The following is a 22,646-nucleotide window of genomic DNA, read 5'->3' as shown; positions in this document are numbered from 1 at the left end:
AAAGCTGTTGAATACTAGTGGTGGAGTGTATGAGCCTGTGTGGGTCACAGTGAGTGGACGTGAGGATCCTCGAGCCCATGTTCCTGACACCCTGGCATGTTCTGAACAGGTAGCTTTACGCTTTGAAGAACACATCCTTTTAAGCACTAATATGCACACAGATGCCTGAAGAAGTGCATAAAGCAACTGAGTTTACACTAGGCAAATGCAAGGGATGTTTCTTGAACCCAATTCTGCTAATTCCCAGGGCACAGTGGTAGGCAGAAAGAAAAACAATAAGACCAAATAAATACCACAATAGAAAATTAAAAAAAAATCTGTATTTGTTTACTGCTAGCTCAGTTACAAGGAGCCCTGGTGGCACAGTGGTTAAGTGTTCAACTGCTAACTGAAAGATCAGCGGTTCGAACCCACCAGCTGCTGCATGGGGAGGAGATGTGGCCATCTGCTTCATAAAGATTACAGCCTTGGAAACCCTATGAGGCAGCTCTACTCTGTCCTATAGGGTGTCTTGAGTCCCCGTTGACTCAATGGCAATGGGTTTGCCTCAGTTGCCACTATATGCTTTTCTGTACCCAGATTAAAAAATAGCTGCTATCGGGTTGACTCTGACTCGGGGGACCCCATGTGGGTCAGAGCAGAACTGTGCTCCGCAGGGTTTTCAATGGGTGATTTTTCAGAAGCAGATCGCCAGGCCTTCCTTCTGAGGTACCTCGGGGTGGGCTCCAGCCTCCAGCTTTCAGTTAGCAGCTTAGCTCATTAACCTTTTCTACCACCCAGAGACTCCTTTCTGTACCCAAGACATCTTTAAAGCCAAACTAGCTGTTAGGAGCCTGTTAGTGACTGAGTTCACTATTCCTTTGTTTTGTGCCTCATCACTGCCTCCCTGACTCATCCCGGGCTGTCATTTTGCTACTGGTTTTAAGATGCAAGATGGAGTGATTAAGTGAATGTCTAGCTGTGTGATCTTTGATAAATCACTAAGTCATTTTGGTTCTTAATTCTTTCATTTGTTATAAGGGAGTGTTGGAATCAGTGATCTTCCTAGTTCTCAAATTGTGTGATGTAGCAATTCCTTCCTTGACTCTTATTTAAAAAAATAATCATTTTTCTTTATCCTTTACCTTTGACCCTTAGCTAGCTAGTTACGTTGTCTTATCTTCCAGTTTTCCTGTTTTTCCCTCTCTCCTTTCTTGGTTGTTTTCCCTTTCTTTATGTTATAATTTTTTTTTTTTTTCTAGGACATAGAAGAAAAAAAAAACTTTCCTTTGGTTGTAACCAAAGTTATAACACAGATGTGAGAGAGTTTTTTTTTTTTTTAATACTTTGGGCTGTGCTGGAGGGTTTAAAGAGACTACGTCTGACTCAATTGAATTTTAAACTTTACTAAGGTGGGTTTTAACCTTTTACTGAGAATCTGATAAAACCCATTTCCGCCCCCTTCCCTCCGCCTAGCACAATTTTGCATATAATAACAGGAAACTAAATCTTTCCCCAAACCCACTCAGGGACAGCAGGTTGGGAACGCTTATCCATCCAGGAATCAAACGTGGACTGTGGAATGGGCAATTGTCCACACACATATTGAGTTTATTATTTCAGGTACAACCTGCTTTTCGTTTTTCTCTTTTGCTTTTTCTAACTTCCCTCCGCCTGTTGCAGCATCGTTGGGGTGCAGATCAGTTTTGTCAGGTGGCTAGTTTAAAACAGCACCTGCGTGCATGAGTAGACCTGTGTGCTCCTTGGAGAAAGGCCCGAGCCTGTGCTGCAGGCCACTAGGCTGAGAAAGGCATCATGTAGATTTCAGGCTGCAGGAAAATGCAAGCCAGGTTCCTGGGCTCACGGAGAGGAACGGAACAGGAATAAAATGTGGCCAGAAGTGCAGCTGTGGGTAGGGCTCCGCCTTTAAAACCTCTTTATTTTATGAGATACCCTAAATTGCCTGCTCTGTGTTTTATACGATGATCAGCAAGGAATGTTGGATTCTACCTGCTGTGTGAAAAGATGGGGACAACTCCGAGGAATGTGTGTTTGAGTCTTTGGTGCAGCACTTTTTCCTTGCCCAGTTGAGTTGTGTTCTGGGTAGAGGAAATTTGCAGCTTGCTGGTTTCGGAAAGGTTGGAAAGCTGTCTGTGTTGAAGCAAAGTGGCATAATAGAAGTGTGTGCCTTTGTGTGTATGTGTGTGCGACTTACAACTAGCTAGGCTTTGCTCGCTGCTAAGGAAACTCAGTGAGCCCTCTTGCTTCTTTGTTCTCAAACCTTCAAGGCAAGAACAAGACCCTATAAGACACTAAAATTGCTCCCAACATCCCTCAAACATCTGGTTCATCAGGGAGAATTTAGGAATAAATATATATTTTTTTCTTAGGGAAGAAGTAAAGAGTTTTGTTTTGCAACTTCAAAATGTCAACTATAAGCAGGCGCTTGCTTGGCACAAAACACTCAAAAATAATTCAAACAGGAAAACAAAGTCATTCCTATTAAAAGAACATCCTGGTAAATATAGCGCAACATATCGTGAGGCTTGGGGATATTCTTGGAAGGCTTTACAGTGTTATGGGTTAGGGAAGATTCTTTTTCCACTCTTTACCCCAGGGAACGGTATGATTTTTGGTCATTCTCCAAGTTTTACTTTTTTTTTAAATAAAATAAGAGTCCTCACATGCAGGCTTACATTGTACAAGAAGGTCCTCAGAGGCTAAGTGCACTGCAGTTATAAAGGTTATCAAGGAGTTCCCCTGGGTGGTGATGGCCCGGGCTCTGGGCCACCGGGGAATTTAAGGATGGTTCTTTGAGACTTTCGCTATGCCACCTGCAAGTTTGGGTCCAGGGATTGTTGATTTGGTTGAAAAGATCCTCATCTCGGTAAAATTCCTTCAACCTCAAATTTCCATGCCCTTTGGTTATTATGAGTGCCACCTACCAGAGTTTGATAAGAATTCTGGCTCAGCATTCCTGTTTCGTTTATTCTTTCAAGATGGCTCTGGGTAGTATCTTGGTTTTATCTGAGGTGGGCAGATGTATTAGTTTCCCACTGCTGCTGTAACAAATCACCGCAAATTTAGTGACCTGAAACAACACAAATTTATTCTCATAACATTCTGGAGGTCAAAAGTCTGACTAGGCTAAATCAAGGTGTAGGCAGGGCTGTGTTCCTTTCTGGAGGCTCTAGGGGAGGATCTGTTTTCTTGTCTTTCTCCAGCTCTAAGAGGCTGCTCACACTCCTTGGTTTGCGGCCAGGGTCTAACTACGGAAAATAGCACCTAGGGCAATTAGTGTTAAATTGTTGAATGGTCTCTTACAGTTGGCGATGATGGAAATTGTGATGGCCAATAGAAGCTGCTCATTGGCTCTCCTCCTCAAGCAGCTCCCAGGGCCCCCCCTACCTGACACCCCTTTTCCCCCACCAGGCATCTGTTTGCAGCCTCCTTCCATCTTCAAAGCAAGCGATGGCTGGTGGAGTCTTTCTTACATTGCAACACTGCGACACTGACTCTTTTGCCTCCCTCTTCTACCAGAGCCTTGGCGGTGTAATGGTTAAGAGCTTGGCTGCTAACCAAAAGGTTGGCAGTTTGAATCTACCAGCTGCTCCTTGGAAACCCTATGGGAAGTTCTACTCCATCCAATAGGGTTGCTATGAATCTGAATCAACTTAATGGCAATGGGTTATGAGTGATTACATTAGGAGTCCCTGGGTGGTGCAAATGGTTAAGTGCTTGGCTACTAACCAAAAAGCTTGAGGTTCAAACCCACCAAAAGGCACTTGGAAAGAAAGTTCTCGTGATCTGCTTCTGAAAAGTCACAGCTGTGAAAACCCTGTGGTGCTCAGGTCTGCTCTGCGACGTGTGGGGTCACCATGAGTAGGAATTCACTTGGAGACAACTGGTTTTGTTTTTTCATTACCTTGGGCCTATCCAAATAATTCAGGATAATCTCACTATTTTAAAGTCAGCTGATTTGCAACCTTAATTCTGCCTCCCACCTTAACTCGTTTCTGCCATAGAACAGGTCCTGAGGATTAGGCTGTGGACATCTTTCGGAGCCATTATTCTGTCTACCATGGCAGGTATCTTGAATAATTTGAAGCTACAGAAAGACCTATCTTACCAAATACTAATTTTTAGAGTACTTAATAGTTTTTTTGATTTTAGGAGAAGCTCTCAACCTTTTTGTCTCAGGTCCTGTCTGTACTCTTAAAATTTCTTGAGGACCCCAGAGAATTTTTGTTCATAGGAGTTATATCTATTGATAGTTATGCATTAGGAATGAACCTTAAAAAAAACTGGGAAAACAAATATATTTATTTGTAAGTTCTTTTAAAATATGAATAATAAACCCATTATATGATGTTGCCTATGGACCAATAAGCAACATCATGATAAATGGAGAAAATATTGAAGTTGTAAAGGATTTTGTTTTACTTGAATCCACAATCAATAGCCTTGGAAACACCAGTCAAGAAATCAAACAACATATCGTATTGAGCAAATCTGCTGCAAAAGACCTCTTTCAAGTGTAAAAAAGCAAAGATGTCACTTTGAGAACTAAGGTGTGTCTAACCCAAGCTATGGTATTTTCAATCGCCTCATACACATACGAAAGTTGGATGATGAATAGGGAAGACTGAAGAAGAATTGATGCCTCTGAACTATGGTGTTGGTAAAGAATATTGAATATACCATGAACTGTCAAAAGAATGAACAAATCTGTGTTGGAAGGAGTACAGTCAAAATGCTCCTTGGAAGCGAGGATGGTGAAACTTCTCATATACTTTAGACAGGCTATCAGAAAGGAGCAGTCCCTGGAGAAAGACATCATGCTTGGTAAAGGAGACGACCAGTGAAAAGGAGAAAGACCCTCAATGAGATGGATTGACACAGTGGCTGTAACAATGGGCTCAAACATACAGCAGGGACTGTGAGGATGATGCAGGATCAGACAGTGTTTGGTTTCGTTATGAGTTGGAACTGACTTGATGGCACCTACCATCAACAACAACATGTTACTATAAATAACACGTTTTTATTTAAATAACTGTATTTTCTAAAACAAAATTTTTAGTGAGAAGAATGGCATTGTTTTACATTTTCACAAAGCACTTTAATGTGTCATTTAATAAGAGACAGCTGGATTAGCGTATCTCTTTCTGCATTCAATTGGTTGCTGTTTTGTTTGAAGTGTATGAAGAACACACAACCTCCCAGGGCTGTGTAGTTAGTTGAAAAAAGGGGGAGGATTTTAGATAGACTTTTCAGATAATTGCATATATACTTCTCTGATACTACACCAAAATTTGACCAGTGATAATTTTTTAAAGCTTAATTGTAATGTGGGATCTGAAAATATTATCAGTGAACTTTCTATAGTTGGTTACTGACAAATCTACTGGTCTTGTTCTTTGAAGAGGTCATTTACCCACACGTGATTTTATAATATCATCTATTGTTATTTTGGACGATATTGATTCGTTGAGTTAGGAAGCGCTTCTGATTGTTAACATATTTTATAGTACAATAAAAAAATTTGTTAATATCACCACTAATTTCATCAGAAAAAATCTTGAGGTACTGAGAAACTCTCAATTCACAGTTGCAGATAAAAATTTTCTAAAGTTCTAATTTTTTCTTGAAATTTTATCACTAGAAACAAATTTGCCTTTTTCACTGTGATGATGTTTGCACTGATGGTGGAAAAGCCAAAGTGAGTAAAACAGCTGGTGCCTTAGCAGGAACCAAGGCAGAGACGTAAGCTCTGCTAATACTGGTATTTTTATGTAAATAACGCAAACCTTCTGTGTTTGCCAGCTATCTGCTCCCGCCACAAGGTATTGTCCTAAGTGTGCCGTGCTAATTTTTTTTTTTTTTAAAGCAATGAGAAGAAAAATTGGCATAGTGGCACTTATGAAAATACCTCCTGGGGGTAGGATGTGGCTGGCAAACAAACATAAAAGGCACGTGTTCAAACCAAACCAAACCCATTGCCATCGAGTCGATCCGACTCATAACGACCCTATAGGACAGAGTAGAACTGCCCCACATGGTTTCCAAGTAGCACCTGGTGGATTCAAACTGTCAGCCTCTTGGTTACCAACTGTAGCTCTTAACCACTATGCCACTAGGGTTTCCAAGGCACACGTTATTTGCATAAAAATACGGTAATCAGTACATTCTTCACCACCACATAAAAAAATAAAAATAGTTGCTAGAGCCAATTCCAACTCATGATGACCTCATGTGTGTCAGAGTAGAACTGTGCTTCCTGGGTTTTTCAGTGGCTGGTCTGTCCAATGTAGATCTCCAGGCTTTTCTTCGAAGCCCTAAGTGCACTTGAACCTTCCATCTCTCAGTTAACGGCCAATCATGTTAACTGTTTGTACCTCCCAGGTAGGAAACAAATAAAAAACTGTTTTGCTTAAATAGGTCCTTGACGAAGGATGAAAAATGATTATTTTCATTAAATCTTGACCCTTTAGTAAATGTCTTTTTCATATTCTGTGTGATTAAAGAGGAAGTATTTATGTATATAGCAGTTCTACATACCAAAGAATGATTGTTGTCTTGAGGAAAAAACCTTGTGCTGTTGTTTGAGTTGTGAGCTGAACTACCATTTTTTTTTTTTTTTTTTGTGGAATGGCATTTGTACTTGAAAGGGTGGCTGACAGAAAAACTATGATTTTTCAGGCATGGGTATTTGGAAGATATTTTCTTAAAGATCAACAAAATGGAGCTGTCATTTCAAGAAAAAACAAGAAACAGTGGAAAAGCAAAATAATGTCTTAGCATTATTATAAGAATAGTTTTGGCCTTACAGACCTGCTGAAAGTTCTTTGGGACACCCAAGATTGCTGTGGGCCACATGTTGACCCTTTAGACAACCTCTGACATTTTTATCTACAGAAAAAGATGAAAAATGTCACCTATGCTTATGCTGGAAACCCTGGTGGCATAGTGGGTAAGTGCTACGGCTGCTAACCAAAGGGTCAGCAGTTTGAATCTGCCAGGTGCTCCTTGGAAACTCTATGGGGCAGTTCTACTCTGCCCTATAAGGTCGCTATGAGTCAGAATCGACACGATGGCACTGGGTTTGGTTTGGATTTGGGTATGCTTATGTTTTTTCTTTTTTTTTTAGTACGTTGTTGTTAGGTGCCGTTGAGTTGATCCTGACTCATAGCAACCCTACGTACAACAGAAAGAAACACTGCCTGGTCCTGGTCAATCCTCACAGTCATTGTTATGCTTGAGCTCTTTGCTGCACCCACTGTGTCAATCCATCTTATTGAGTGTCTTCCTCTTTTTCACTGACCCTCTACTTTACCGAGCATGATGTCTTTCTCCAGGGATTGTGCCCTCCTGATAGCATACACTATGTGTGAGATGAAGTCTCCCCATACTTGATTCTAATGAGCATCCTGGCTCTACTTCTTCCAAGACAGACTTGTTTGTCCTTCTGTCAGTCCATGGTATATTCAGTATTCTTTGTCAACATCGTAATTCAAAGGCATCAATTCTTTGGTCTAACTTATTAATTGTCCAACTTTCGAATGCAGATGAGGTGATTGAAAAATACCATAACTTGGGTCAGGCACACCTTTGTCCTTCAAGTGACATCTTTTTTTTTAACACTTTAAGGTCTTTTGCAGCAGATTTTCCCAATGCAGTATGTCACTTGATTTCTTGACCGCTGCATCCATGGGTGTTGATTGTGGATCCAAGTAAAATGAAATCCTTGACAACTTCAGTCTTTTCTCCATTTATCACGATGCTGCTTATTGGTCCAGTTGCGAGGATTTTTGTTTTCTTTATGTTGAATATGTTAGTATAAGAATGTTTATTAGGTTATCTGGTTACCCTTTATCTTTGTCCTGAAAGAACCAGGCAGGACACAGGCTGGTTGTGTTTGGGAGCTGGGAATCAGAAGAGACCTGGGGACTGAATGGGACACAGCAAGATGAGACCCAGGTTATCTGCCATAACAGCCGTGGACCAGCCTAAAGGTAATAGGTTCCTTGTAAATTTGAGCCTGGAGGAAAAATTTCATGAAACTACAGATTCATTTTTGCTCAAAAGTTGTCTATAAGACCTAAGTGACTGAACTGTTTTGAATGTGTTTTTGCTCATACGAGTGAGGGAAAGCTAGCACTACCTCATAATTTTATTATGAAGGTTACATGGGATAACGGGTGGACAAAGTCATTTTAATTCTCCTGGAATCCAGATTTCTGGCTTTCATGGAGATTGGGGTAACCCACACAGGCTACTGCTGTTAGATGTCCTTTTGATCCTAATAACCACTTTTGAGTCAAACAACAGTCCAGATAAACAAGTAAGGTCGTTGTGCTTTGGGCATTGTGCTCTTTTGAAGAATTCAGGCTGTTTAACAGGCTCCAAAGGTCAGACTGGGAGCTACGTTTGGGATAAATTAGTAATTATTTTAATTGTTCTCCGAGACAATGCTGCGTGAAAATCCTTCCTGACCACAGATTTATCAGTTCTGTTCCCACCCTTTGTTCCATGACAATGGCGATAAAATTTGGTATAAGAATTTTGGACCTATAAGGTCGCTAGAAGTCAGAATTGACTTGACCGTGATGGGTTTGGTTTTTTTGTTTTTGTCAAAATGTTGCCCCATTTGCAAATTTTAGGTTCAATAAATTTCAATCAATTTCTATTATTGGCTTAATATGATTTTTGTTTTAACCGGTGTAACTTGTTTGGAATAGGGTTAACCTTTGCTGTCAAGTGGATTCCGACTCATAGTGACCCTATAGGTCAGAGTAGAACTGTCCCATGGAGTTTCCAAAGAGTGACTGGTAGATTTGAACTGCTGGCCTTTTGGTTAGCAGCCATAGCACTTAAGCACTAAGCTACCAGGGTCTCCCTGTATAGGGTAGGTGCTCAGTAATGGAAGCTAACATTATGAATTCACAAGCTTGAGATCTCTGCCCCTTGGCTTTCTTGTTGTTTGTTTAGGCAGCACTTATGGTTGTCCTGGACCTTGTTGTGGTGTCTACAACCCAGATGTTCTAGGCAAACAATTCATCCTTTACCTTCAACCCTGGCTTTTTACCACATTATTGGGTTTGCCTTACCAAGCTTACTCTTCATTACCTCGGACTGACTTGACTCCTGGTCTGGGGAAGTGTACTCTTTAGCATATATTTGAAGGTGGGGTTTGTTTCCTATGATTTAAGAGCAGTGAACTCTCCTGGTCTAACAGACCTTTGTCCTTACCAGTTAGACTGTTGCTTGGAGCAAGTCAGCATATTCCTAAGTCAGTGTACCTTTTAATTTTCAGAAGTAGGGTCAGAAATTTTTAAATAATCTAGAATGTTTTTTATATTTAGTTTTGAATCTATATTTTCCTCATAAAGTATTAGTCATTTTTAGAAATTTCAAAAGATAACTACACTGAGTAGCAGTTTCTCAAAAAAATAAAAATAGAGCTACCGTATGACCCAGAAATCCTACTCCTAGGTATATACCCAAAGGGCTTGAGAGCAGAGATGCAAGCAGACAGACGTACACCAATGCTCATTGCAGCACTAATCGCAGTAGCTAAAAGATGGAAATAACATAAATGTCCATCGACAGACAAGTGAATAAGAAAAATGTGGTCCATACATACAATGGAGTACTACTTAGCCAGCAGGAGAAACAAAGCCCTGATATATGCAACAACAAAGATGAACCCTGAAGACATTATGCTGAGTGAAGTAAGTCAGTCACAGGAGGGGAAATATTGTATGATCTCACTTATATAAAATGACAAGAATAGGCAAATATATACAAACCAAAGTCTATTAGTAGTTGCCAGGGTCAGGAGGGAGTGGGAAAGAGGAACTACTGTTTGGGAAACAGTGAGTTTTTGTTAATGGTGATGGAAAATTTGGCATCAATTAAGGGTGATGGTTATACAATTGATTAATGCAATTGATATCACTAAGCTATGTACCTGGTAAATGTTGAATTGGCAACTTTTTTTAACATATATTTTTACTGAAAAAAAAAAAGCAGCTGTTGAGACTGCTTGTGCATGACCAAATACCTAATGGGATTTGTTTTTAGTTCGGAGCTTTAGGGTCATGGTTTCAGGGGATATCGCAATCAATCAGCCTGATATTGTTTCTCAGTACTTCTCTCCTACCTTTTAGTTTGTTGTGTAGTCAGTGGGATCTTAAAAGCTAGCAAGTGACCATCGGTCTTAAAAACTAACAAATGACCATCAACTGGTCTCCATTCACTGGAAGCAATAGAGGAAGAAGGAGAGTCAGGAATTGGAGGATGAAATTGAATGTATGTCTGGTTACCTCCATGTACAACTGCTTCATTTGCCATGAGACCGGTAGAATTGGATGGTGCCCACTACCATTAATGAACATTTTGATAGTCTACAGAAGGATCCTGATAAAAAGGTAGAAAAGTCCAGAACAGAACTTCAAATTCTCAAGAAAATCCAGACTTTCTAGAGCCACTGAGGCAGGATGAGCCCCTGAAACTATTGCCCTGAGATAATCTTTAAATTTTAACCCTTACAGAAAAACTATCCATTGAAGCCTTCTTTGAACCAAAAAATAAACCCCCAAAACCAAACCCATTGCTGATTCTGACTCATAACAACTCTATAGGACAGAGTAGACTGTCCCATGGGGTTTCCAAGGCTGTAATCTTTATGGAAACAGACTGCCATGTCTTTATTCCACAGAATGGCTGGTGGGTTCGAACCACTGACCTTTCAGTTGACAGCTGAGTGCTTTACCACTGCACCACTAGGGCTTCTACATATTAAGTGGAAGTCAAATTGACAAAGGCAGCTGGCAAGGCTAGATGGGAAGCCTAGGGGGCAGCGAGGTTAAGATAATGGTGAAGAAATAATTTGAAAAGGGAAGCGAGACTGGTAGTATAGCCTGAAGAATATAACCAATGTCACTGAATTTACATGTAGAAATTGTTGAAATGGTGTATCTTTGGCTATGCATCCTTTCACCAAAATAAAAAAAAGATAACTACATTGAAACTACTAATAATCTTTTAACTACCAAAGTGCAGAAGTCATTTCATTTAATCCTCCATAAATCCCTGCACGGCATCTCTCATGATGCCCTTCAGAGACTAAGGTTCCGAGATACTGGTGAGCAGATTAAGGCCACATGGCTAGTTCTGAAGAAAGCTGGCTTTCAAATGGAACTCTACCTCACTTTTATAAAATGCTGCCTTCCTTTTTAAAGAGTAGTAAGTTGTTAGAATTTTCTTCATCAACTCAGTTCAGTCACAATGAAAATTCAAGTTTCATTCTATAGAGTGATTTTTCTCTTTGTCGAAGTAGAGGTTTCCTGACGTAATTGCAGACCGTAGACTCTCAATGAGGTTCTTAGCGGATTGGGAAAAAAAAATCTTCAAACCCTTAACCTCACAGTCTGATTATAGTCTATGCGAGTTGGCTTCATTTGTCCATTAGTGAGCTAGGAATTGGTGGTATTTTGGTGGTGACGGGGTGGCTGACTTGCTGTGTGGACACAAAAAAAACCAGTTGCCATGGAATTGACTCTAATTCATGGTGACTCTATGTGTGTCAGGGTGACTCTATGTGCTCCAGAGGGCTTCAATGGCTGGTTTTTCAGAAGTAGATCGTCAGCCTGTTTTCTGAGGCAATTCTGTGTGGACTTGAGCCTCCAACATTTTGGTTAGCAGCCATGTGTGTTAACTATTTGTACCACCCAGGGACCCCTGCTGCTCAGATACGAGTTTACCAACTCTACTTTTGTTCTGTTGGCCTGTTCTGAGTTAGAAATGGTGAGGCAGTGGTCAGCTGTGGGGGTCAACCTTGATGACCCTTGATCAGAGATCATGATACCATGAGTTTATGAGGAAGCATGGCTTAAAGAGTCATCCTGGCTAAAATGGGAAGCAACAGGCTTCTAAAGCATAATTGGAAGCCTTGCTGGCAGCTTCTCTGTGCTGAAGCTCCTGTGAAGGTCTGGGTTATCTTAACAGAAATAACTGTTGGGCCAAGGTGGCCTTTTCTCTTTTTCAATTCTATGAATATCTACATAGCAGCCTGGCAATTCTTGCAGTGCAGGGCTGGACATCACCAGGCTTAGCCATGTCAGGAAGATGAATTCCTTGGGAAAATAATGGCTTTACCAGCAAACACCAAAACCAAAAAACAAATTGTCACTTTGCTCTGTTCAGTCCGTACAGAAGTCAAATGCTACCCACTACAGCGATAAATAAATAAAATGCAACCTGGAGGGAATTTATTTTCTCCGGCAGCCAGGTGTTCAGGCCTCAATACCTCTTCATCAACTAGGAATATAGTATTTTCCTATTTTCCTCTCTGCGACTCATCTCAAATTCTCCAGGCTTTATCTGGAACTGCTGAGTCTTAATGCTTCTTTTCAAACTTGAATCAGCTACAGGAGGCAGATGTGTTTCTCTCCTGTGTGTTTCTCGTCGTTTATGAAAGCCAGTTTGTAGTTTTAATATCATCTCAAATGTCAGAGCTCTGGCACGATTCTAATCTTAGCCTTTTTCTATCTTTGCTCCATTGTTATACAAATGGAACAAACATCCCCCTGCTCAGGAAGGATCCTCTAAGAAGTTTGCTGCATTTGTGTTAAAGTTGAGTTCGTTAGGCTCTGTATGGACATTTTAATTTTTTTTTTTTTTTTACATCTCAAGGGAGATTATGGTACTGCCAAAGGGCATCTGCTTATTTCTGCTGCTCAGATGTTGGATGGGCTATCTTCTATTGCACAGGTTGTTCGGTCCTTTCAATTCTTCAGCATTGCAGAGTCATGAAGTATTAATACTATGATTAATGAGCTATTTGGCTTATTGGATATTATGGTCTGCATGGAAGGTGGCCTAGTCAAATAATGGTGTATTTTACCATGAAGTCCAGGATGGTCTAGTGGTTCTGTGAGGCCTCCATGTCCCAACCTCCTCCTGCCATCCTTACCTTACAGCTTTGTCATATCCGTCCCACTTCATGGTTCCTGCTCTGGTTTCATATTCATGCTCCAGGATGGAGGGAGAGGAAGGACCAGCAGCCTGCCTCCTTCAGAGCCTTTTTGTATTTTTTTCTTATTTAGGAGAAGATGGCATCCTCAGGAATTTCTCTGCATCACATGGTCCAGAAATGATCTTGTGACCCTACTGCTCTCCTTCCCCACACATGCAAGGAAGGCGGTGAAACTGAGTATTTGTAGCAGGACATATGGCTGCCCTGAAAGAAACTTGGAGTCTTTAATAAGCAAGAGCAGAAAACTTGGTGTGCAATCTGCCTAAGATATCTTAATTCTCTTCTGAGTCTAATTATCAATCTCTTTATTTCATCTGGAGCCCTGGTGGTCCAGTGGTTAAGAGCTTGGTTGCTTAACCAAAAGGTCAGCAGTTTGAATCTACCAGCTGCTTCTTGGAAACCCTGTGGTGCAGTTCTACTCTGTCCTGTAGGGTCACTATGAGTTGGAATCAACTTGATGGCAAAGGGTTTGTTTTTTTCTTTTATCTGGTCCTGCTTTTGGGTGGCTTTGGTGTTCTCGTTTCTGATACATGCTTCCTTAGACTCGTCACGTTTTTTTCAATTCATCTTAATGGCGTTTCTTACTCTGAGCCCTTAACAGGTTACATGTAACTCACTACAAACCCTCAAGTGTCTTGATTCTACCTTCAAGTCTGTGTGTTATGTGACCATTCCAGTATCCATGGCTCTTCATTCTGGCCACTGAGACACATTCCAGGTTTGTTTCATATCCGGTACTTGTTTCCTTATTTAACCTTGGTCTCTGCATTTTTTGGTGAGATTTGTCCCCTTCTATCACCCATTCTGAAGTAGGTTTCTTCCTTTGGGCCACTGGATAGCCATAGACCTCATGATTAATATCTCTTAGAAAGCCTCAAAACCTTTAGGCAGTGCTCTTCCTTAGGGACCACATAAGGAGGAGCTCAGGCCAGGTGTTTTATGTGTTGTTTTAAACCCTGAGTTTGCTCTAACCACGTTCTCTTAACTTAATGTGTTTGAATTGTCAAGGGGACCTGGAAAAGGCTCAAATTGAACATTTTCCCTCTAGTCATTGCTGCTATTCTGGTGTGACCCTATGGTCACGGGAGGACTGATGCAGTTATTTGGACAGGAAATTTGAATTATTAATTTTTTTTCCAAATAGGAGAAGTGCCAGGTGGAAACAGGATTCTGGAGCTACTAGGGGACCTAGACACCACTTGTCAAATGGCTGCGCTTTAAGCTGAACTGCGTTCTTCACCCATTCTGTATTCTAATTGGATGTGTTTGATTAGGGGAGTCCTGACTAGGGGGCACCTTGCTTCAGAGTTGTTAGAAGTCAGATTAGTAGTCAGAAGCAGTAGCAGATCTGGGTCTAAAATCCAAGCTTTCACTGGCCTGGTCATAGGGCTTTGCCCCTGCAGTACTTTTTAGGAGAAAGGTTTTATCAACTTCTACCTGTCCTCTGGGGGTAGGAAAGCTGGAACTACCCAAAAGCCTGACTAGTGAGGAAAGGGTGGTGGGCTGCTCTGAGTCCCCCAGCCACCTAGTGCCAGCAGCTTTTGTGAAGACGCTAAATGACCTTCACTAAATCCTCTCATATTTTTTTATCATATTGCGTACCTCACCTTCCTTCCCCTTTTTCTATACTTGAAAAAAATTACATTGCTACTATGTGTTGTATAATTGCAATTGCTTTATTTAATTAATCTGAAAAAAGAAGTCTGATTTCAAAGGGAAATCAGAAATGTATTTAATTCACCTTGGCGACTTGCTTTTTTTAGTGTAACAGTCTTCCATATACAGAAAGATCAATCACATCATGAATTATCTTAATTGCCCTTTACTCTTGAGTACAATTAAAATAATCAGTGCCACAATTTTAATGCTTATATTATAAAGCTTCATTAGCAGTTACTATTGATGTGGTCCTATCCACATTCTTTAGAAGGTGCTTTTAAAAGATAAAGAGGCCTGGGTCCTATTTCCCTTCCCTACACCCTCCAGATTCTGGATTAATTGGTCTCAGGTGGGTGCTGGGTGTTGGAATTATTAAAAGATAACCGAACAACAACAAAAAGACCAACTCCCCAGGCGATGTCAAAGTCAAAGTTTTCTTTTACACCCTCCAGATTCTGGATTAATTGGTCTCAGGTGGGTGCTGGGTGTTGGAATTATTAAAAGATAACCGAACAACAACAAAAAGACCAACTCCCCAGGCGATGTCAAAGTGCAGTCAGGGTGGAGATTAAAATTTGCATGTGTTTATTAACCTCTTGCCTTCGAGTCGATTTCGACTAATAGTGACCCTGTAGGAGAGTACCACTGCCCCACAGGGTTTCCGAGGAGTGGCTGGTGGATTTGAACTATTGATAGTTTGGTTAGCAGCAGAGCTCCTAACTGCTGTACCACCAAACGTTCAGCTGTTAACCAAAAGGCTGGGAGTTCGAATCCACCAGTCGCTCCTTGGAAACCCTATGGGGAAGTTCTACTCTGTCCTATAGGGTCGCTATGAGTTGGAATCGACACAATGGCAATGGGGTGTTTATTAAAGCAACACTTAACGTTAAATAATCTGTTTTCACGAGCTTTAATATACAGAATAGTTTTTATGTGAAATGCCAGGTGTACATCGTTTAGTATGATTTGTATAAACACGTACTTATGATACCCATGACAGTGTGTTCAATGATGTCTCTCCTGAAGTCACATCTTGTATATGCTGCATTGTTAGGGTAAAACTGATCAATTGGACCTCCTCAAGGGAAGGTTGGACTAAGTATAATAAGAAGAGACAGTCAGATTTCATATATTATTAAATTATTCAAATTCTTATTTAACAAAAATAAAGGTATTAAGTCTTGGTAGGTAATGAAGGTTTTTCCTCAATATCTATCCTCTCTCCTCTTTAATCATAGAACTTCCAAATATTGGCTGGGGATATGATTTTCCAAAACATAAACTAAATTTTCCAACCTCATTAACAGCTGGCACAGCCATATCATTAAATTCTAACCAAACTAATTTGGTCAGAAGTAATAACAGACCTCTTTCAGAAAGGACCTGAAAGGGAGAGAGCATGTACTTCTGCCCTTTTCTCTTTTCTTCTGACTTGATGAGGATATGTGGCTAGAGCTAGAGCTGTCATCTTATATCAACAAGGTCACTTTGATGTGGCAAGAAAAGCCTGGTCCTCTAATGGTTGTGAAGACACTTGTTATGGATTGAATTGTGTCCCTCCAACAATATGTGTTATAATCCTAACTCTTATGCCTATGGATGTGATGTAATGTAATGTAATCTAATGTAATACAATGTAATCAACTTCCATAATGTAATCTAAGCTAATACAATCTAATGTAATATAAACATTCAATCAGGATCCAAAACCTAATCACGTCTGAGTTACATAAAGATCAGCATAGATATAGAGACACATACAGATACAAGGGGAAGACAGGCTGATGCTGTCTCACGTTAGAGGCAGATGAATCTACAAGCCCAGAAACTCCAAGGATTGTTAGCTACTAGAAGCGGAAAATAGGAAAAAAAAAAAAAAAAAAAAAAAAGGCCTACCCCTAGAACCACACCCTGAATTCAGATTTCTAGCCTCCTGAATTGTGAGAAAATAAATTTCTGTTCTTTAAAGCCACCCAGTAGGTAACTAAAACACAATCACACTTAGTCTGACTACATGAGAGAAATACATTCTTTTTGCTTTATCCACTGTTATTTTGTGTGTTCTGTCTCTTTAAGCCAAACTGAATTCATCACTCATTCTGTACTATAATTGAGTGTGTTTGAACAGAAGTAATTTGGACAGAAGTAATAACAGAGTGAACAGAGTGTCTGGCTAAGTCCATAAATGTATTCTGATAAGCTTTAGAACCCTAAGAAAGTCCATTCTATGCTGTCAGCACTTCCTCAGTGTCCCTATCCTTCATCCATAATCCAGTCTGTTTTGATTATATTTTGGCTCCTCTAGTTGTCTTGACTTCAGGTTTCAATCAAGAATGATGAGAAAGACTCATTAACAACCTGCAATAAGCAGATGACACAACCTAGCTTGCTGAAAGCAAAGAGGACTTGAAGCACTTACTGATGAAGATCAAAGGCTGCAGCTTTCCCTATGGATTACACCTCAATGTTAAACAAAAATCTTCACAATTAGATTTGACAAATTAGAAAAATCATGCATTGAAATAAAAAATACACATGTAGGACAAAAACCAAACTAAACCAAAATGCAAACCTGTTTCCGAGTCAATTCTAACTGATAGTGACCCTATAGGACAGAGTAGAACTGCTCCATAGGGTTTCCAAGAAAAGGCTGGTAAATTTGAACTGCCAGCCTTTTGGTTAGCAGCCAAACACTCAACCACTAGCCATCAGGACCCCAAAACTAGAGATTGAAAATTATCTAAACAACTCCAGCAAGAAAATATCAAATCATAGTGCATCAGGTCAGAATCAGTTACTACAGCTGCACAGAAATCAAAATGGCTGGAAGATGGAGGCAGATGTGCTAACAAGGTGCTTGAGGACTGAGAAGTGATCCACCTGTATCACTCAGGTAGTTATTCTCCTACTGGCCACCATGACTTGGTCCAGGTCATCTGCTCCATTAATATGGAAATACTAGAAGAATTAATATATTAAAGAATTTTTTTTTCATAATTTATAAAAGATTTGAAACAACAGAATATTCAAAAGAGAAAAAAGATACATTGGAAGGTAGGAAGATGGGGTCGTAAAAGAAAGGGTAACTGATTAGCCCTCAGCTGGGAGAGAGGAAGCTTTAAGATATGATCACAGTTTCCAAAGCATCTGTTAACATGAAGACCAAGAGACTCAACAGAATAGTATGAAGATGCATCCCGGACTTCTTGACGGACACTGAATAACATGAGCCTGTGCACTGGTTGGAAGGCTATAGATGAGGGAAGAACAAAGCAAGAAAAGGATTTTACCATGAATTGAATTTTAAAATTTAAAGTGATTCATCAAATTATTTAGACAACTGTTCACAATATTTTGATTGACTCAAACCTCTGGCTGGGGTAAGCACAGTTTATTACAGACAACAGAAGACAGCAGGAACTCTTCCATTGAATCAACCAGGTGTACTGAGCTCAAGTTTTACAATATATAGTAAACTGCAAAATTCTTCTCATTTTTAGGTACTGAAAGTCAGAGTAATGGTTAATTAGGTTGGGAATTCATCTTTGTAGTAAAAGATCATCTTCACAATAAATGGAAATAATGGAGTTTCTATTCTAAGAAACATTCTCCCTGAAGCAATCTTGACTTTAGTGGGACTAAGTAAGAATATTTTGAAGCTATTCCCCTCAGATTCCTAAAGAATAGTGATCTAATATGAAAATGAAGGCATTTCAGTTTTTAACTATCAAATAAAGGGGAGATGACATTAATGAGCTAGAGATGAAAATTCAAACCCATCAATTGCAACTTGGATTTTATTTTGCTGAAGTGAACAGAACACTTCATTGCCTATGTCCACCCAGACATAGAAAATTAGGCAGATTGAGTCAATTATTTAAGTCGTATATATTTGAAAGCCTATTCGGGGGCCACAAATTAGCATGACTGACATTAAGCAGCTTCTCTGTATACTTTTCCTTTTTAAACTTTATTTTTTCCTATGGCTGAAGTTTAGGTACAATGACAATAAATGATTTATTTGTTTCCTAGGTGCTGAAAAGGCACACACATGCTAGAGTAACCTACAATGCTAAAGGTTGAAATAATTCACCTGTCCACACAGAGACATATTTGGAAGTAATCTTTTTCCCATGCATTCTATGTTTAGAAATATACTTCAATTTTTAATTTTCTTTTAATTAATTTTGGTATATTGTTCCAGGGTAGCCTTCATTTCCTTGAAGTCTATCAATCAATACAAAACCCACTGCTGTCAATATAAAGTTGTATAAAATATTCTATATTTATTTTCATATATTTTTCTTGAGTTGATATTTCTGTTATACAATTTACTCTCTAAGAAACAGTCATTGTATATTAATTTTAATTTTCTTCTGTACTCATTTATTATTTTCATTTTATACATAAATTTATTATTTTTTGGTCAGCTATTTTTAAATATATAAAAAAGTCCTCTATTTCTTAAATCAATTGGGTTAATTATTTTTCTATTTAAAAAAACATTTTAGTATTCTAAGACTTTTAACATACCTTTATAGGCAGTTTTGGTGACCTCATATTTTATTTTGTCATATTTTCTATTTTTTTAGGCTACTATGAAATTTTTGTATTGTTTTTGGAATAAATCTTAATGTTTAAGATATTTTTATTACATGAACAAACTAATTTATAATACTACAGTCTTATTATAAAAAAATCTGGCCACTGTAACTTCAGCCTCTATAATTACGGCGTTGAGACTCTGGCTAAGTGTAAGATCCATTTGCTGAATCTCCATCGATGATTTGTCTGTAGGGTACAAAGCTTGACTTAAAGCTATAGGATTAATTACATTATTCTAATTCTCTATGTCTTTTAATCTTCCTGATCTGCCACATATATAGACATTGGTACATTGAGGGATTCACCACATTTTTGTTTTTTTTTCACTGTTCTTTATATTTCTAATAGGTATATATCCTTAAGTAATAGTTATTGGGTTTGAACTACTGACCTTTTGGTTAGCAGCCAAGTGCTTAACCACTGTACCACCAGGGATTCTATATATACAATTATCATTTAATGCAGACTGGATATACACACATGTATGTATGTATACATGTATATACATATATGTACGTATATTAGGTTTGTATAAAATGTTGTTGTTAGTTGCTGCCAAGAAGTTGATTCTGATTCATGGTATATCCACGTGTGCAGAGTAGAACTGCTCCCTAGGGTTTTCAAGGCTATGACTTTTGGAAGCAGATAGCCAGGTCTGTCTTCCCAGGCACCTCTTGGTATGTTTGAACTGCCAACTTTTCAGCTAGTAGTCAAGTGCATAACCGTTTGTACCACCCAGAGATGCCAGCTAGTAGTAAATAACTTCTATTTGTGGCTCCATAGCAATTTATACTCCTTTTTTTTTTTTTTGGCCACACTTACTGCATTATGCCTTGTAGTATCTGTCTGTGTCCATTTTATTTTCCTCCCTAAGATTGTAAGGTCACTTAATTAAAGATAAAGTTCACTTACTGGTTAAGAGCTACAGCTGCTAATCAAAAGATCTGTAGTTTGAATCCACCAGCTCCTCCTTGGAAACCTGCTCCTTCTACTCTGTACTGTAGGGTCACTATGAGTTGGAATCGACTTGAAGGCAATGGGTTTAGTTTTCTGGTTTATACATTATATATAGAATGAACAAATCTATTTTGGAAGATGTATAACCAGAGTGCTCTTTGGAAGCAAGGATGGCGAGACTACGTTTCACATATTTTGGACATGTTATCAGGAAGGATCAGTCCCTGGAGAAGGGCATCAAGCTTGGTAAAGTAGAGGGCCAGTGAAAAAGAGGAAGACCCTCAACGAGATGCATTGACACAGTGGCTGCAACAATGGGCTCAAACACAGCAATGATTGTGAGGATGGTGCAGGACTAGGCACTGTTTCTTTCTGTTGTACATAGACAGGGTTGCTTTGAGTCAGAACTGACTTAACAACAGCAACGACATATTTTATGTATAAAAACTTAGTATAATTATAGTGTTATTTATGTTATCTATGTTAATTATAGATTAAATTTTTACAATCATTACAATGTGATGATTCTTTTTATTTCTAACTCTTTTAATGCTGACTACAATATCAATCTTGCTTCCCATGCTCTCCTTTTATCACTTTTTGTCTTACATCTTGTAGAGTTTTTCTCTTCTTATTTATTTTTTACTTTGTGTTTTCTTTTTTTGCTTCATTTAGTTTTGGTTAAGAGCTACGGGTGCTAACCAAAATGTCTGTTGTTCCAATCCACCAGCTACTCCTTGGAAGCTTTGTGGGGAAGTTCTACTCTGTTGTATATGGTCGCTATGAGTCATAATCGACTTGACAGCAACAGGTTAGTTTTTTTTTTTTTTTAAAGTTTTAAGCCAAATAGTATAAACTTGACAAGGTTGGATCTTTTAAAAAAGCAAACCCACCTTTTGGCTATTGTGAATAGTGCTGCAATGAACATCTGGTATACAAGTCTGTTTGAGTCTCTGCTTTTAAGCCTTTTGGGTATATTCCTAGGAGTGGAATTGCAAGGTCATATAGGGCTGCTATGAGTCAAAATTGGCTTGATGGCAACAGGTTTGGTTTGGTTGGTTTATGGAAGTTCTATTTTTCATTTTTTGAGGAACTGCCACACTGTTTTTCACATAATATACAAAAGATGGAAACAACCTAAATGCCTATCAACAGATGAGTGGATAAGGCAAATGTGGTACATATATAAAATGAAATACTACTCAGCCAGTAGGAGAAATGAAGTCTTGGTACAAGCTACAATATGGATGGTGCTGGAAGACGTTATGCTGAATGAAATAAGTCAATCACAAAAGGAGGAATATTGCATAACTTCACAAGAAAAAGCAAATGTATAGAAAACAAAGTTTATTAGTGGTTACCAGGGGTGGGAGGGAGGGAGGGGTAAGGGGGGGTTAATGGTGATGGAATAGCGCATTGATTAAGAGTAGGGTTACACAGCTGATTCCTGTATTTGCTGTTAATAAGGTGTACACCTATAAAAAGTTGGTTTGGCAAAAGTTGTGTGATAGATATGTTCACAACAAAGACCACAAAAAAAGAAAAAAAAAAAAAAAGAGCTGCTAAAGCTGCTTATGTACAACCAAAAACCTCATGGGATTTTGTTTCTTGGTTTGGAGGTTTAAGGTCTAGGTTTCATGGGATATCCCATTAATTGGCCTAATAACATGTTTAAGGCTTTTGTTCTACCTTCTAGCTGGTTACATAGTGCCTGGGATCTTAAAAGCTTGTGAGCAGCCATCTAAGGAACAACAATTGGCCTCTATTCATCTGGAGCAATAGAGGAAGGAGAGTCAGGAGGAGAAGGATATGGAATGTGTGGATAATTGCATCCAGGAATAATTGCCTCCTTTGCCATGAGACCGGAAGAACTGGATGGTGCCCAGCTACCATTGCTGAACATTTTGATCAAAGATTCATAGAAGAAGCTCGATCAAAAGGGGGAAATGCAGAACAGAATTTCAAATCCGCATGGACTCCAGACATCCTAGAGCCATGAAGGTTGAATGAACCCCTAAAACTACTGTCCTGAGATAATCTTTAAATCTTAAACAAAAAATATTCCCTGAAGTCTTCTTAAAACTAAGCATTAGTTTGGCTTAACTAGGAAAAAATATCAGCCTTGAGCATTATGTTTTTTAAAGAACGATCCATATCAGATCAAAAGGACAACAACAACTCAAAAGATTAGTTAGGGAACCTTAGAGGGCAATGAATTTATGTTAATGGGGGAGGAACAACTCAGAAAAAGAGGGCGAGAATTCAACTTGAAGAATGTAATCAATGTCACTAAATGGTACACGTAGCAACTTTTGAATTGGTGCCTGTTTTGCTGTGTATGTTCTCACCAACAACATAAATAAACTTAAAAAAAAGAAAAAAAAGCCAGACCCCCAATTCTTTG

The sequence above is a fragment of the Loxodonta africana genome, chromosome 23 (assembly GCF_030014295.1).
Source record: "Loxodonta africana isolate mLoxAfr1 chromosome 23, mLoxAfr1.hap2, whole genome shotgun sequence".
NCBI classification, from domain to species: Eukaryota; Metazoa; Chordata; class Mammalia; order Proboscidea; family Elephantidae; genus Loxodonta; species Loxodonta africana.
Note: the sequence above shows the minus strand (reverse complement) of the source record.